The following is a 14,371-nucleotide window of genomic DNA, read 5'->3' as shown; positions in this document are numbered from 1 at the left end:
TACCTGACCGATTTAGAAATATTTTTTTCATTGTATGTATATGCATACAGATTGATCCCGTTTTTGTCCCAGTTCTGATGATGGGATCCATGAAGAATCGAGGGAACTCCTCAAACCTTAAAGGCATACATATAGTGATTTTTGTGTTTTTATTTATAAATCAAGCATATACATTCACAAAAGTGACATTTGATGAAGTGGAACTGCTGATGAAGATCAGAACGGAACTCTTCAACGACGCATAGTTCACGTTTGGCGATTTGTCCTCTTCGTTATGTTTGTTAAGCAAGTTAAGTTTTTAAGCCAAATTTTTGTCAATCGCGAGTTCTGATGATGGGATCCATGAGGAATCGAGGGAACTCCTCAAATCTTAAAGGTATGCGTATAGTGACTTTTGGATTTTCATCAGAAAATCAAGCATTTTCATTAAAAACTGTCGCATTTGATGAAGTGGAACTGCTGATGATGATCAGAACAGAACTCTTCAACAACGCATAGTACACGTTTGGCGATTTAGATTTCGACTTGGATTGGGACTGGGGCTGGGACCCGGAACCAGACTCGGGCCCGGACTCGGACCGGGACTGTGACTCGGACCCGGACCATGACTCAAACCCGGAGTCCCGGAGACCTGACCTGACCTTGCACCAAACCTGAGTTCCACTAGGTACTGCGAGGGTTCAGCATCAGCTCTATCTTGGGTACTGCTCTCCCAGCAAGTGCTCATCAAGACGTGTCGAATGACCAAAACAGCATGTCTCTATGTTGCACCAAACCTGAGTTCCACTAGGTACTGCGAGGGTTCATCATCAGATCTATCTTGGGTACTGCTCTCCCAAGTGCTCATCAAGACGTATCGAATGACCAAAACAGCGTGTGTCTATGTTGCACCAAACCTGAGTTCCACTAGGTGCTGCGAGGGTTCAGCATCAGCTCTATCTTGGGTACTACTCTCCCAAGTGCTCATTAAGACGCGTCGAATGACCAAAACAGCATATATGTGTCTATGTTGCATCAAACCTGAGTTCCAGTAGGTACTGCGAGGGTTCATCATCAGCTCTATCTTGGGTACTGCTCTCCCAAGTGCTCATCAAGACGTGTCGAACGACCAAAACAGCATGTCTCTATGTTGCACCAAACCTGAGTTCCAGTAGGTACTGCGAGGGTTCATCATCAGATCTATCTTGGGTACTGCTCTCCCAAGTGCTCATCAAGACGTATCGAATGACCAAAACAGCGTGTGTCGATGTTGCACCAAACCTGAGTTCCACTAGGTACTGCGAGGGTTCAGCATCAGCTCTATCTTGGGTACCACTTTTCCAAGTGCTCATCAAGACGTGTTGGATGACCAAAACAGCGTGTGTCTATGTTGCACCAAACCTGAGTTCCACTAGGTGCTGCGAGGGTTCAGCATCAGCTCTATCTTGGTACTGCTCTCCCAAGTGCTCATTAAGACGCGTCGAATGACCAAAACAGCATGTGTCTATGTTGCATCAAACCTGAGTTCCAGTAGGTACTGCGAGGGTTCATCATCAGCTCTATCTTGGGTACTGGTCTCCCAAGTCCTCATCAAGACCTGTCGAATGACCAAAACAGCGTGTGTCTATGTTGCATCAAACCTGAGTTCCAGTAGGTACTGCGAGGGTTCATCATCAGCTCTATCTTGGGTACTGGTCTCCCAAGTCCTCATCAAGACCTGTCGAATGACCAAAACAGCGTGTGTCTATGTTGCACCAAACCTGAGTTCCACTAGGTACTGCGAGGGTTCAGCATCAACTCTATCTTGGGTACTGCCCTCCCAAGTCCTCATCAAGACGTGTCGATTGACCAAAACAGCGTGTGTCTATGTTGCATCAAACCTGAGTTCCAGTAGGTACTGCGAGGGTTCAGCATCAGCTCTATCTTTGGTACTGCACTTCCAAGTGCTCATCAAGACGTGTTGGATGACCAAAACAGCGTGTGTCTATGTTGCACCAAACCTGAGTTCTACTAGGTACTGCCAGGGTGAATAGACAGCAAGATTGAATGTTTACTTGTTCACAGAAACTTGTTGTTAAATTGGGAATCGAATCGAAGGTGAGGTGGGTCAGAATCCAAAATTTTTATCATCGTGGTGGACAATTAGTTCCCTTTTTATCGAAGATGACACATTTTTCGATTATTTTTAGAAGGCATTGAAAATGATATGGTGGACAGGTGGATGACACTCATTACAGGTGAATGATGACAAGAAACCAGGTTAACGGCAACGGACACAGGTTAATGACGCCTCTCGATAACCTGTCAATATTTTCATTGGAATTTGTACTTATTTCTCGATAACCTGCTTCTACTATCGATAACCTGGACACAAAATATCTTTCACCTGTCCTTGATATCATTCACCTGAATTTCAAACGCCTATATCTTCTAAACTAATTGAAGGAATTGCTTCCCTTCCACATTTTCTAATAGTTTAAGTTGCCTTTTAACGACCCCAATAAAAAAAAAGGCGAAAATGCAAAATTTTTGAAAAACATAAATTTTAACCTGGCGGTGCCAACTTTTTGAGAAACGACCTTATGTCAACGGAATCGACATGTCGAACTAACTATAATACCTAATGTACATTTGTGAGTTTTATTTCGTAGAATGTTATTATTGTTTCTCAATATGTTTAATTTTAAAAGCCAAGCAGCACATACTCGTATATCGATTTACAGCATATAAGTACATATAAACGTTTTTCTACAAATAATTAATAATGATAAACTTTACATAGATTCACGGTACATAAGGCCTGATTCGAAACAAATTTGACAAATTCAGAGTGATTTTTCTTGGATATTTTCTAGCTTACTTTATATATACACTACGACATTATAATTATCAGAAAAACAAAATTATTATACCAAAAAATTTTTTTTTTATCAATTCTAAGATGATCAAAAAAATCAAATAAACGCCGCCGTCTTTTTAATTAGGCGCCAAATTGCTGTCAAAAACTTGATAAGTATGGAAGAAACTTGCACATAACTAATTTCCAACATAACCTGTTACCTAATATTATACCAATACTGAAAGGTAATTTCATTGCAATATCCATGAAACAATGAGGATCTAGACATATCTTCAAATATCTGGCGTATCAGGAATTTCGTCGATGTGGTGTCAGTTACCGGGCATTGGTTACTTTTCGACAGAGAAATCGACACCAACATCACTAAAAGAAACGGTTCGCAGCTTTAGTTTAATAATGCGGATTTCCAATATTACTTTGATAATATTTGGAGATGATCCACGATGTTTATGAGGCAATCAGCATGCTTAAGCCAGTACCCTCGAAATCGGACCAAAAAACTTGATTCAACAAAGTCCCACAGTATTGACCTATTGAACGGTATGGAGTGGAGTGTCCAAGGAATTAGTTCGTTAAAACAACAAAAACTATATGCAATATAATATTTCAAAATAAACATTGTTCTTGATAGGACTCAAACTAAGAAACTGTCAAAAAACACTGTCGGATGTATGATGGAGGGCATACAACAAAACTAACGACAGGAGCGGGAAGAAATGGAAAATGATGAATTTACTTATAAATAACAATTTTTAAACAAATTTTCAATAAATTATGGAAAAACAAATCTTGATTCAGCTAGCTTCAGTACCATTAATAGGGTTTTCAATTTGGCAGATTGAATTCGAATCAGGCCTTATATATAGACCTACCTATATTAAAGCTACATTTAATTTCGCGTAAGTACCCGTGGCCCCGCAAACATCCAGATTTGATAACGGTGGAGATCGTTAGTATAATTTCACTGAGCTCTGAGAAATTTCATGCAGTTTGCGTCTGGATTCAAGTATGTTTACTTAGAATTACCATATCGACCACTTCGCACCGCTCATGTTCAATTTACGAGTATCAGTTTTCGATTTATATTTAAGTATCGTGTATTTTTTTCAATTTCCCTCACATTTATCTACATGATGTACCGTATAACTTATGTACCCACGGGGATACTTATGTTTGGGTACTGAATGTACTAAGCATAATCGTTATTACTGTTATTAGCATGACGTACAAGTTAACTTATTAACTCCCTTCCTTTTTCTCTTTCTTTTTATTGGTACTATACCTACATGCCTTTATACAGGGTGATTCAGGAGACGTGAGCAGGAATAACACTGCGCATTTCGTAAATTATAAGCAACTGTTTCCTATCAGTATTAGTGAGGTTAACGTTAATTTTCTAGTCGTGTTGAAAAAAAAAGTTATTAATTTATTTACGATATGGATGGTCACCCTAACATTAGAATACTAAACTACCTATATTCTGTGTCAAATTGAATGTCATCACGGTCTGGTTACTTTTGAAAACTCGTATCTCACTCAGGTTTGACATTTTAATTTTTTTGTAAAAGAGGTTTTTATTAATTAGTTCTTGTAGGGTGACCATGATTGTAGAGAATTAAATTTGCCCTCACCAAAAAGTTGAAAAACTAGAAAAAGTGTAGTTGTTTCACCTAAATACGACGGTGACGGATAGTTACTGAGTGTGCAGGATTAGCCCTGTAGCTCTACTATGAGTTCCGTCAAGTTCCGTGAATGACAGTCGATAGTGAGAAAGTTAAGGAAAATGTATGGAGTAATTGTACAGAGCCTCTACCGGTCACCTAAAGAACTAAAAATTTCAATTGGTACCATGAGTTATAAACGTTTTTACGCGAGTTTTCCATACTTGCCTAACTTCACACCTAAAACGCTCTCTTTCTAATTATATAATGAAAACTGAGCCAGAATTATCCTGCGTAAATACTTACGCGAGTAAACGTGACAGATGTTATCGAAAAATACGTGCGTTTCCAACGTGACATTTCTGTCAACTTGTAAACACAACAAATACGCAGATTTTTCACGAGTATTAATGCAATTTTCAACGTAATATGTATAAATTTATAACAGTACGTGAACTTCAAGCAAAACTTTAAGGGGTAAATCAATTAATAGCTCGATAAAAGGCTGATTTAGTACAAAGGTAATGAGATATACTTGACATCATATTTTCCTGTTTCTACTGCTACATTTGCTTACGAGCAGTTTTTGGTTTTAGGCAAGAACCAACATTTCCATGAAAATCCGGATGGCATCATGCATGCATGCGTATGCATGTATGCAATAAGAATTAAGGGTCATTACAAGGAGCGGTACGATATGCTGCTGCTTTTGTTGCTGGGTGCACACTGTACTGGAGTCAGTTATGTAACGCTGCCATACATGACCCAAAATTTTTTTATTAAGCTATGAGCTTCATCACATCTGATATTTGAGTAATTCTAAGCATTTCTAGCCTGAAGTGGGGGGGAGGGTGGGGTACAAAGACGGCCGCCATCCGTCATCTTTAAAAAAAATCTACTCTGATCCTGGTGGGTACTAGGGCAAGTTTGGTATCATTTTCGTATAAACCAAAGACGTAGAATTCATTGCTGATATTTGTTTTTTCAATTTCATAGTAAGTTTACAAGAAAAACGTAAAAAGGTGAAAAATTTGGTTGGAGATTTTTGCTACGCGGAGCCGAAACTACAAAAGATAGAAAGTTGAAATTCGCACACTAGATTACATTTATAAAGTGTACAAGAGATAAGAAGCGATTTTGAGAAATTCAACCCCTAAGGGGGTTAAAAAGGGGATGAAAGTTTGTATGGGGTTCAAGTTTTATTTTAAGCTAGGAATTTGAAACTTCGTAAAACGATATATTATTAAAATACAAGAAAACTAATTTCAGCGTTTTTGAAAATTCATCCCCTAAGGTGGTGAAAAAGGAGTTGAAAGTTTGTATGGATATCAAAAAAATTTTCGAACGCGGGACTTGAATCTTTGTATTTGGGGATATTATTAAAAGACAGGAAAAGTAATTTCAGCGTTTTGTAAAATTCATCCCCTAACAGGGTTAAAAGGGGGTTGAAAGTTTGAATCCATTACAAATCCGAGTAGACACACATTTCTTATTGCCTCCCAGGCTTGAAATGCTTAGAATTACTCAAGGAACATATGTGATGAAGCTCATAGCTTAATAAAAATTTTTTGGGTCAACTTTATAACTGCTTCCGCTACTGCACATAACACATATAAGAATACCGCAAGACCTATTATAATATGTACGCAAGAACTCCTACGTATTTTATTAAGTATTATCATCTTACATAAAATAAAACATACAAATATTCTGTGAGTTTATTTATTGTTCTTTAATAAGTAAGTATAGTTTATTTTCCGATGTTCAAATTCTTGTGTTTGATACCTAGGTAATCGTTTTTCATGTCAATTTGGTAACAGGAAATATAATACTTTCTTCAAAAACTTTTCGTGGTGGTTTAGAATCTGAAAATTTAAATAAGGTTTAAACACATTTATTGCCAAAAACCCGCTGCGTGGGTTCATTTTGTATTGGAAATGGGGCGCTTGGCACTGAAATATACTCGAGATCATTTACTATAAAATTAAGATCGCTATTAAGGTCAGGGTCTGTGCGGAAAGAGAAGAGTCGTAGGTATAAGTATGGGCTCCCCTACATTTCACAACTCTTCTCTTTCCGCACACTCTATTTGATAATGGTACTTAGCAGGAGACGGCCGTTGTTATGATGCGGACTGAAGCGGACCATAATATAATATATACCTATTTTAGTATATTAAGATTTCTTCTCATGTGTGTACTATTTTCATCATAGGTAATAAATATGTAGCCAAAAGTAGCCTGTATAATCGCGCCATATACTTTGCTTCCTATTTTTTAACACGCAAAGTTATAATTTTAACTCGTTAATTAATGATGTTTACGTAATTATCATATTTTGCAATTTTTTTCTTGAATACAATATATTTTATTTTATACATTGTTTACTAATATTGATGTGTTTATTATTTTCGTAACTATGGCAACGTCAAATCTTAAAAAAAATTAGAATGAAGGTTGAGTCAGTAACAAAGTGACAAAATTGGTCTTAGAGCATTTAATAACTGGAGTGGTCATTGAGTGCTTACTGTTAGGATTAGGGTTCCAAGCAGGAAAAAAAAGCTTGTTTTAACACCAAATAATGTTTCTTAATCTCAAGCAAGACTACATAGTAATGGCGTCTCATACAAGAAGAAAGAACAACTACATTTGTTTTATATTGACAACCGAATAAATCAAATATCATAGGGCCCGATTCGGATTTTGAAATAGATATCTATTAGATATCTTTTAGACATCACCATCAAGATACTCGTAGGATAACGATATGTTTAAGATCTAACCTGTCAAATTTGACATTGGCGTGATTCTGGAGATACTCTTGAACGACTTCCTCGGGATTTGACTTAGAGATCCAATTCACATCTAATAGATATCTTACGCTATCTAACGTAAAAGTGACATTGGTTGCCCGAATTGCGCTGCAAAAGATAACTAGTTGATATCTAAACTATAACGTATCTAGAATGGATCTAGTACGTGTCGTCTCTTGTGAATATCTTGAAGTTCGAATACGGCAGATACCTAGTCTATATTCTTTATTTTTTTTGTTGACAATATTACTCACCCCTGTGCCGAAAAACTTGCACAATTGTGCAAACTTTTGTATGGACTGACATGGCTATTTGTACGTTACGTACAAATCATGTAGAAATAGCAATACATTTGACGTCCCCGCGTTTTGTAAAGAAAATGACAGCGATGACATCTCCTTTCTAAATGCTCTAAGTGGCGGGTAGAGGTAAAGGAATACAATCTCCATGTAATTAATTAATGAAAAAGTCTCCGTCAAAAACCTTAAGAGGGAAGTATACTATAATAGTAGTACCAATAAAAGTCTGCAGCGGATTTGACAGCCCACGCAGCTTAAGTGTTATTAATTTCATAGAAGTTTGACGTTTAAAATGACACTTGCACTGCGTGGGCTATCAAAATCGCTGCAGACTTTTTACGGTCTGACTATACGTCGTAATCGTCCATACAAAAAGAGAAAACGTTTTTCCACTTCTAAATACGAGAAACTTCCATTCTCCATGATTTTTAGTATGGTAATGATACAATGAAAAACTAGGTTTATGGGTTTTCTTTTTTCGCTACTCTGGAGAGATTTAGAAAAATTATAATAGCTGACAGCGTGCCCAGTTTTTGCAAATATTCTCCCATAAAGGAGTTTTCTCATAAAGTCATAAAGGATTCTCCTTACCTCTACCCTCCATATTCACGGCTACCATCATTATATGTAACATTATTTTCTGTGCATCTCACTTGCACTAATATGCGAGAGCGAGATGCATAGATAGTAAATTACGTAGACGTGAGAAAATGTGTCAATTTTCTTATTTAGTTCTTTAAGTGAGTCCTAGAGGCGCTGTATAAAACTCCGATATAACTCTTGCTCTGTTTTTTAGTATACTTAGAAAGGGACAGCATCGTTTGGAGTGGAGTGAAGTTAGGTACATAAGACCGTAAAGAAACGTAAAACGTGACACACGGCACGTTTATTCACCGAGTGTAAGTGAAAAATACTCTGCCAACTGATAGTAGAGCTACTGCTCACGTCTCATGAATCAACCTGTATACCTAAGTAATATTAAAGTTTGTTAAGTTATTTAAGTAAGATTGTCCCATAATATTGATTTATTTATTTATTGACACCTTGCGTATTTATTCTACCCGATTTTTTATAAGTTACGCTAACAACTAACTCATGTTTTGTTATTGACACGCACTTCCAATATAAAACAAACCAAACTAAAGGGAATATAGAATAGATTAAAGATTTGACGTATCAATACCGTTTCTAAATGTAAGTCTCCAGTACTGTAGTACATAAGTATGTCATTACGAGCCTCTTTAAAACGTCAACAAAAATATACTGACTAAATTAGTTATTCACGAAATAGATGCGAAGTCCGACATAAAACACTGACACCAAAACCCATAGGTGAGTAAATACAATTCCTGACGTCAATCCGCTCAAAAGCGAATAAATCCCATTGACACCGCAGACGATTTTATCAATTTCATTCGTAATACGTTCGGTTGGAATTGAACGAAGTAGCTAATCTGATTTCGGAAATCATTGTCGGCCAGCGTGAACCGGCGAAAGCATAAATTGTGATAAAAATATGCAGATATGCTTTTGCATAATAATACATGTAGTCAATCAAAACGGTTACGGATTTTGTGGAGTTTGATTTTGTACTAATCGCGTATAATTTTTTCCAACGAACACTAGGGATTGACATAATGAAACATCGATACTTAAAAAAAAAACCGGGCAAGTGCGAGTCGGACTCGCGCACGAAGGGTTCCGTACCATAACGCAAAAAAAAAACAAAAAAAAAGCAAAAAAATAAACGGTCACCCATCCAAGTACTGACCACTCCCGACGTTGCTTAACTGTGGTCAAAAATCACGTTTGTTGTATGGGAGCCCCATTTAAATCTTTATTTTATTCTGTTTTTAGTATTTGTTGTTATAGCGGCAACAGAAATACATCATCTGTGAAAATTTCAACTGTCTAGCTATCACGGTTCGTGAGATACAGCCTGGTGACAGACAGACGGACGGACAGCGAAGTCTTAGTAATAGGGTCCCGTTTTACCCTTTGGGTACGGAACCCTAAAAAGAGAGTCTGCCACAAGCTTCGTCCTCTTCGCTCAAAACAAAAGTCTTCGGCACAAGACCTCTAACTACTTAGTTTTAATAGCATTTTTCTGACATAACCATCTATTACACGAATGCCATTACGAAGTCGGTGAATACTCGTAGTTTAAGCAAATAGAAAACCAGTAGCACAGGCAAATGAGGTCATCTATTTGGGAGAGGGTAGTAATTTGATCCCTTCTGTATTAATGTGTCAGTTCATTTGTGCCTAGTGCCTTGATAGCTGGCTTTATAACCACTCCGCCGTAAGTACTTTGACCTACAGTGAATAGGGAGATTATGTTATCTAGTTAGTTAATTCCTAGGTGATTGTGTCAATTACATATGGTCGAAATTGCGGTGCGTTGTTACACCAGAGATAATATGAGCATTACAGACCGAACATAACACTGAAATATTTAGTACATAGTACATATTTGCGTTAGTAGAATAGAAATGAAATTATACTCTGTGGGGCTATTGCCCGATGTATTAGAAATCTCGTTTTAATCTGTTATTTATCAACACGTGTGAATCTCGCATGTACCAATATATAAGATGTTTTTTAGATTACGAGTAACGGCTCGATTCGGAAAATGAATTAGATTTCTACTAGACTTCAACAAGTTACGACATGGATAATTTAAAGATATTTGTAAGATAGATATGTCAAATTTGACGTTTCCGCGATTCTGGAGGTCCTCCTGAACGATTTCGACAAGTTATGACTTAGATATCCAAGTTACATCTAGTCGATATCTAATGTAGATCTAGTTGATCTCTAAATCGTCTCTAGATCTTGTGATTATCTCGAAATCCGAATAGGTCTGTAAGTGAGCTTATATGAAAAATTGCAATAAGTCGATACAAAACGATATATTCTATGGTGTTTGTTAGTAGTTCCATTTTACTAAATAGCTGCATAACAGTGGTTTCCAGGTGCTAGTGCACGAGTATGAAAAATATTGTACAGTCGCCATCAGATATATCGGAGCGGCCAAGGTGTTCACAATATCTGAACACGCACTCTAACGCCCTGACAATAGAGGCGTGTTCAGATATTTGTGACCACCTTGGCCGCTCCGATATATCTGATGGCGACTGTAATCAACAGTGATCTATAGAGATGTGCAGAGTATCCTCTGTTTCTCCAGGACTCATCAGATCCTGATTAGCAATAAAAAAACCCTAATATCCTGGATATTGAGAGTCGTCGCGTTGTGGATTATATCTTGACCCTTAAATGCATGATTTTTTCTTTTTGGCCGAAATGAATATATATGTATCACATCATTGTTTGCCGATTCTAGGAAAAAGAGTAAAAAAAAACTTCGATTTTCACTGCGAAATCAGTGTTAGAAGTTTAATCGGCTAAATCATGTTTATGTAAATATGTAATTATCAGTAATAGATATATGAAATTTTTACTACCAATACAAAGGTACACTATTTGTGATGTACCTATGGTAAAGTTTTTAAATATAAAATAATTACAAACCCCGAAAACACCGTTCAAAATCACATACCAAAAATTGACAACTTCTGGATTTTTCCAAGCTTTCCGACTTTTCGTCTTTAAACGAATTTAATTTTTATAATTTAAAAATATTGCGTAAATTTAACCCTTAAATCATCACCTTACTACTTGAGGTTTGTTATAAAGGTACGTTCAAGATCGGAAGCCTTTTTTTTTAAATCTGTGAGCTGTCTAATGCTTTGTAGACATTTGGCAACACTATACATTTAAGGGTTAAGTATTAACTAAAGGAACATACCTGATTTTTATATGTCATAGTGTAAATTTCCAACTCTGGTAGCAGTACGTTCCGTAACTCGTTCAGTCGTTAAAACTGTCACAGAACTAGTTTACAAGCTTTTATTGAACTTCACTCCCGTGTTAGTTCAGTACACTCGGGGCCCGATTCGGATTTTGAAATAGACATCTATTAGATATCTTTTAGACATCACCAAGATACGATAACGATATGTTTAAGATCTAACCTGTCAAATATGACATTTGCGCGATTCTGGAGATACTCTTGAACGATTTCCACAGGATATGACTTATAGATCCAATTCACATCTAATAGATATTTTACTCTAACGTAAAAGTGACATTGGTTGCCCGAATTGCGCTGCAAAAGAGAACTAGTTGATATCTAAACCATAACGTATCTAGAATGGATCTAGTATGTGTCGGTCTCTTGTGAATATTATGAAGTTCGAACACGGCAGTCGGGCGTTTTTGAAGACGATTTTCATCCAGTTGCATTTTAGTTTACGCACGTATGTCAAGAGACATATAATAAATAAATAAATATTATAAGGACATTCTTACACAAATTGACTAAGTCTCACGGTAACCTCAAGAAGGCTTGTGTTGTGGGTACCTACTCAGACAACGATATAATATACAAATACTTACATAGAAAACATCCATGACTCAGGAACAAAAATCAAATAAATCATCACACAAATAAATGCCCTTACCGGGATTCGACCCCAGGACCATCGGCTTCGCAGGCAGGGTCACTACCCGCTGGGCCAGACCAGTCGACAAAACAATAGTTATAACAATCGTTATACTATGTAATTTTTAAACCCCGTTATCTGCGAGTAACTCTCAGTTTAGGGGCAAGTGATGGGGCAATTGCGATAATCTGAATCGATAAAAAATTAAGTTTCTGACTTACCCACTCAATAACATATCTATAGATCTGATTCGCTCTGAAATAGTGATTTTTTAAATTATTATGTAATTAAAGCTTTTTTTAATTTATTATTGTGTTTCGTGTAGTGATCAAATAAAATATTTTATAGAACTTTGTTTTTGCATTACTATATAGCCGTTTTCTTTTTAAAATGTGCTTCATAAATAAATAGTGTCCAATATAATAATTCAATTGCTAAAGAAAAACTTGGTATATAAGGACCCCGCAGCAGCAAACATAGGGAAAAAGTGGTTTCAGTTAAATCTCACGAAATTTTAGTATGATGTTAATTTGGCTCTCCTGATTATTTATTTGTATGGGCACAATTCTCTCAGAAGTATACTTTCAGAAATAATCAAGTATATATTTTTCTATTTACGCGAAATGTTTTCTAAAATTGATATATTGTTATGACACGCACTGACAGTTATCGACGTTATAAGGTGCAGCCAACAACTGTCAAGAGACGGAATTACGTAAACCTGACGACGACGAAACCTGATTGACGAAACCTGAGGTGGATGAGCTATCTGTATAGTGACGAAGCCTGCGCTGTGGATCTGAAGGTACTGCTATTATTATGTTTTTTTGTGGGTCAATAAAATTTATTTATTACGTAAATAATGGTTGACAAACACATATTTTGTATGAAACAATTATATTGATTATTTCTGGAAGTATACTTCTGAGAGATTTGTGCCCATACAAAAAAATAATCAGGAGAACCAAATTAACATCATACTAAAATTTCGTGAGATTTAACTGAAACCACTTTTTCCCTATGTTTGCTGCGGGGTCCTTTAAGGCGCCCTTTTTGTTGCCAATCTATTAATTTTATTACCCATTTCTATTTTTTTAAACTACCCAAATTCGATTAATTAGTTGATCGGTTAAATACGTGCCAAAGCATATTATGTCTAGCAGGCAAATTCGAAAGTTCACTGTTACAATATTTTCATTAGTACGCTAGTTGAATAAGGTTTGAAATAAACTAAATGTACCAAGTAAACGTGTTTTTTCTGTTAAGCTACACATGTAGCGCTACGCCGTAGTGAGTAGTAGTACGCTCGTAGCAGACATCCATCATAAAAGAATGACAACCATTTATTGTTTGCGCTTCATGGGTAACCCATGAAGCGCGAAGTTTGTCGCCAACCGTTGGCGACAAACTCACTAAATAAGGCAACAATACAAAACATTCGTATAACCCAGTGTGGATACTTAAATTCATAATTACACCGACATTTCTTTTTGAAAACAATGCCCCACAGCAATTACGCGACCCACAGTACATAAATGCCCCACAAATCCCAACGTTTACAATTATAAAACTATAATGCGACCTCGCAAGCACTTGACATTCGCAAGTTTTAATTGCCACACTCCGCGACACTTCTGCGGCACTAGAGGCCACGACCCGTCATGCCTGTGACAACCTCTCGCAAAAACTACCACGCGGCGGTTAGTGGTAGTTTCCATCCTGTTACTTGGTAGTTTTCACACAGAATGCATAAGTAGGCAGCGTTACGGGTTCATTGTTGTAATTCCTTCGAACCTAGAGAATCTAGAGATTTGCGCGTAGACCTAGGTCGAAGGTGCGATTTGTCTGCCGTATTCGAACTTTAAGATACGTCAATCAATAGATCTAGAAACGATATGGATTAGATGTGTCAGTGTCAAAAGTGACGTATTTGTTTGAAGAAACGTCACATTTGACACTGACATATCTAATCCATATCGTTTTTAGATCTATTAATTGACGTATCTTAAAGTTAGAATCGGGCCGTGTATGATAATTCAAATAAGGTTACAACAAGATTCTAATTATTAATTTTATTTATCGATATATTGGAGGCCCCCCGGAAGACCTGACCTGATAAAAGAAAGAGCTATCAAGTGGATTAATTCTCTGGAAGTAGATTTAAGATTTGTTTGTCTGTAAGTCTGTATAATGTGATGTCATTCATTTGCCATTTTTAATAAAATTTTAAAATTATAAATAAAATAAATATT

Source organism: Cydia fagiglandana, chromosome 6, assembly GCF_963556715.1.
Source record: "Cydia fagiglandana chromosome 6, ilCydFagi1.1, whole genome shotgun sequence".
In the NCBI taxonomy this organism is placed as follows: domain Eukaryota; kingdom Metazoa; phylum Arthropoda; class Insecta; order Lepidoptera; family Tortricidae; genus Cydia; species Cydia fagiglandana.
Note: the sequence above shows the minus strand (reverse complement) of the source record.